Source organism: Pteropus medius, unplaced genomic scaffold (assembly GCF_902729225.1).
Source record: "Pteropus medius unplaced genomic scaffold, Ma_sr-lr_union100, whole genome shotgun sequence".
NCBI classification, from domain to species: Eukaryota; Metazoa; Chordata; class Mammalia; order Chiroptera; family Pteropodidae; genus Pteropus; species Pteropus medius.
Genome location: NW_024342471.1, coordinates 547,558 through 552,343, shown reverse-complemented (window position 1 = coordinate 552,343; position 4,786 = coordinate 547,558). Strand labels below are relative to the sequence as shown.

Below are 4,786 nucleotides of genomic sequence, written 5' to 3'. Positions count from 1 at the left end.
AAAACAAAACAAATTCTTTACTTAGAATGCAAGCTCCATGACAGCAATGTTTTGTTTTTGTTGTTTGTTTTGTTTGTTTTGTATGCTCCTATATATCTCTAGTACATCAAACTGCACCTCATACATAGAAAGTACTATTCTGAACAGACATCTCTCTAAAGAAGGTATACAGATATCAAAAATGTCATGAAAAGTACACAATTTCATGAATCATTAGGAAAATACAAATCAAAACAAGATACCACACTTCACATTCACTAAGATGGCTACAATATAAAGATGGACAATAACAAGTTTTAGCACGCATGCAGAAGAATTGCAACCCTCATTAATTAATTGCTGGTACAGTTACTTTGCAGAAGAGTTTGGCAGTTTCTCAAAAAGTTAAACATAGAGATACCATATAATCCAGTAATTCCACTCCTAGGTATATACCCAAGGAAATTAGAAACACAGATCCATGTAAAAATTGTACACCAATGTTCACAGCAGTGTTAGTCACATTAGTCAAAAAGTGGATGTAACCCAAATATCCATTAACTGATGAATAGATAAACAAAATGTGGTAAATCCATACAATAAAGTAATATTCGGCAATAAAGTATTAATACATACTACAACATAGATAAACCTTGAGAACATTATGTGTGTGATAAAACACAAAGGCTGGCATTTTGTATAATTCCTTTTGTATCAAATATCCAGGATAAGTAAGTCTATAGAGACACAAAGTAGATTAGTGGTTGCCTAAGGCCAAGTCATGTAAATAAAGAATAACTGCCAATGGGTGCAGAGTTTCTTTTTGAGATCATAAAAGTCTTCTAAAATGGTCTACAGCCATGCCATCCAGAACATATCCAATTTCGTCTGATCTCAGAAGTTGTGCAGGGTTGGGCCTGGTTAGTGCTTGGATGGGAGACCACCTAGGAAAACCAGGTGCTGTAGACATTAAAAAAATAGCTTCTAAAAGTAATTTTAGTAATTACTGCACAATTCTGTAAACATAATAAAAAATTTATTTTAAAATTAAAATAAGTTTAATTTTAAATTGGTTAATAGTATGACATGTAAATTATATATCAACAAAAAAAATTTTTAAACAGTTTAGGAAAAATATCTGACCAAATAGGCACACAAAATGTATGCAAAAAATTATAAAAACTGACAGTATAAGTCAAAGAGGATATAAATTAATGAAATATTTTGTTTCATGATTTGAAAGATCTGATATCATTTTTCTTAGCTTAATATACAAAATTAATGCAGTCTTGACCAAAATCCAAGAACTCTTTTTTTGTCAATATTGACAAACTGATTATAAAATTTATATGGAAAGTTAATGGGTCTATTCTAGCCAACACAGTAATGAAGAACAAAGCTGGAGGACTCATATTACCTGATATCAAGACTTACTATAAAAGTTATTCTAATCAAGCCAATGTGGTATTGGCAAAAGAATAGATGTATTGATAAATGGAACAGAATAGAGAGACAAGAAAAAGATCAGTACAAATGCAGTCAACAAATTTTTGAGAGAGGTGCAAAAACAATTCAATGTATAAATAATAATCTTTCCAAAACATTGTACTAGAGCAATTGGACATCCATATGCAATAAAATAAAATAAAATGAACATAGACTCAGATCTCACACTTTACACAAAAATAAATCAAAGACCTAAATGTAAAATGAAAAATGATAAAACTTATAGAAAAAAAGTAGGAGAAAAACATCTGTGTGACCTTGGGTTGGGTGATGAGTTTTTATAAACAACAACAAAAGGTGACTCATGAAAGAAAAAAATTAATAAATTAATAAGCTCAATTTTATTAAAATTAAAACTCTTGCTCTGTGAAAAATACTGTTAAGAAGTTGAAAAGACAAGCCACAGACTATAAGAAAATATTTGCAAAAATGCTTATCCAATACAAGATTTGTGCCAGAATATACAGAGAATGCTTAAAACTCAGCAATAAGAAAATAAATAAATTTAGAAATGGACAGAAAATCTAAACAGATACTTCACTAAAGAAGATATAGAGATATCAGGTGACATATGAAGAGATGCTTACATCATTTGTCATTAGAGAAATGCAAATTAAAGCAAGATACCATTAAACACTTCTTAGAAGGCTACATTGAGGTAGTGGGGTTGAAGGGTGGGATTTGGCAGTACCAAGCATTAGCCAAAAGTGAAACAATTGGAATCCTAATTCATTGGTGGACAGAATGCAAAATGGAGCAACCCCTTTGGTAGATAGTTTGGCAGTTTCCTTAAAGCTAAACATAATCTTACTATATACAATCCAGCAATTGTACACTTATGTATTCAACCAACTGATTTGACATCTTATGTCTATGCAAAAATCTGCACACAATTGTTTATGGAAGCTTATATTACCATAGTAATGCTAACAATAGAGGAATCTGGGTGCAGGGTAGATGGGAATTCTGTAATATTCTCAAACCTTTTCTGTAAATCTATAACCACTTAAAATTTTTTAAGTTTATTAAATGTAAAAAGTAAAATAAAATAAAGTAAAAATCATTTAATTAAAAAAATTTATTTTTATTGTTCTTAAATCTTGGCACTCGACAGAAACTGTGGGTTTTGTGGTATGGAGAAAAGATTTGGGGTCAGCTCACTAATAATAAGTCTATATTTCTCATTGATATAAGCTTCTCCTCCAACATGTCATTTGTGGTTGTTCAAGTCATCTGCAGGCAAGAGATATGTTTACTGTTTTTTGGTAATAAGTACAGCCGTAAATCTGCCCATTAGGAATGATTTGCTGTTCAGTAACTTATTTTTGCTTAACATTTTAAGTCAACGTGGCATTGCATCAACAAGTGTGGAGGTTCCAGACACACAATTATGAATATGATTCCAACCTAAGAGAAATCAGGCTTTGTAAATTGTGAGAATGTACTTATCTAATAAATACTTATAAAGCACTTACTGTGCACCAGAAACTCTTGAACACTTTACAAATACCAAATCATTAAAATCCTTATAAAACCCTTCTAGAGTAGATCTTAGTATTATCTCTATATTAGTATAACTATATATTAGGATACTTATATCTATTTATATATTATCTATATCTTTATTAAAGATCCACATTACAGAAAGAGTTCGATTAACTTGTCCAAGTCCAGGTACTTTGTTTCCAGAGTCCCTTCTCCTCATCAGGATGCTGTGATACTCCTTAACTTGAGGCAGTTCTTTCAGAAGCACTTAACCATATGCTTGGCTGTCTTTGAGCACCTTTTTTCTGATTTTTTTTTTACTTTTACTGACAGAAATTTTAAACCCCTAAAAATTAAAGAAGCATTGATTCCTACCACATTATTAGAACTCACAACCTCAAGGAAATGTAAATATATCTGTATAAGTTTTCAAGAGACAGCAAAGAAGATGAAATTAAGGGTTATGTCATTAAGGAGCATTCCCTCACCAAGTTAGTCTCATGGGATTCTGAAAACATATGGCTTCTAATATTTAGATAGTTGTAAATAGCAAGATGTCTTCAAGTGAGATACTGAAAATGATTAGAAATATGATAACAAAGCATTAAGAAGATTAAGGCATAACTTAGTAACCACTTAGTAACTATATAAGCTATTGTTTATTATTTATGTTTCTAACTTTTGTATTTCAGGGAAGGTGGGAGAATAATAAATCAATCGAAGGGTTGCTGTGACACTGTGTTTATAATAAGACATATATATTTGGTCTCTGTCCAGTTTCTGACACAGAGCACCTAAAAACTTTGAAATTTCCTAAGTGATGAGAGCTATAAAGGTGTCTTAGTTATATTAGTTAGATGACTTTAGACCCTACCGAGGATGGGGGTTAGCTTCCAGGAGAGCAAACCACTAGATTAGTGTTGGAACGTTCAGTCCAACCCTCCCACCTCTTGGGAGGAGAAAGGGAATGGAGATTGAATTCAATCACCCATGGCCAATGATCTAATCAAACATGTCTATGTAGTTAAGTCTCCATAAAGACCCAAAAGATCTGCCTTTATCAACACATTGTAATTAATGTGGTTTTAAGATTTTTAATGCTTTACTATTTCACTTGCTTTTAAAACTATACTTCCTTTTAAAACTATACTGAAATCTAATTGTTTTATATCATTTATGTACTGTAATATGTGGAAATATGTAAAGTTTTAAAGTCATTTGAGAATGTTGATAGGGTAGATGGTGGTGAACCATCTTTTACATGTTTCACTTTATTTTTAGAATAATTTAATATGCATTTTAAATATACATTAGGTGGATATATATCAGCATTGTACACAAAATCTAGATTAACACGTGATAATATTTTGCCAGACTTGCATCAGATTTTTTTATTCTTTTTTAAGAAATCAAATCACCTTTCTCAACATTTCATCAACAGAGCTTACTACTATCCTGAAATTGGTGTATACTATTTTTGGCATGTTTTTATACTATTGTTATATGCATGCATTCATGAACAATGGAATTATTGTTTTGTAAAATTTAAAATTTTGCATGCATGCTTTTGTACTTTTTTGCATCATTTAATATCATATTAATTTAATTCACATTTTCAAATGTATCTATACTGATATATTTAATTTTTAAAATTCATTTTAACTACACTAAAATGCTCCATTGTATAAATAAGCCACAATTCACATTTCCATTCCCCAACAAACATAAAATTAGGATGCTTCCTATTTATCAAAATTATAAGCATTATTGAAAGAAATATATATTTTTAAAATCTTATAAATGTTTCATTGAACTT

General features: G+C 30.5%; 1 pseudogene; it reads left to right on the top strand.

Annotated features, from left to right (window-relative positions):
• Window positions 1-829: 829 nt before the first annotated feature.
• On the top strand, window positions 830-948 carry LOC120604221 (uncharacterized; annotated as a pseudogene).
• The last annotated feature ends 3,838 nt before the right edge of the window (window positions 949-4,786 follow it).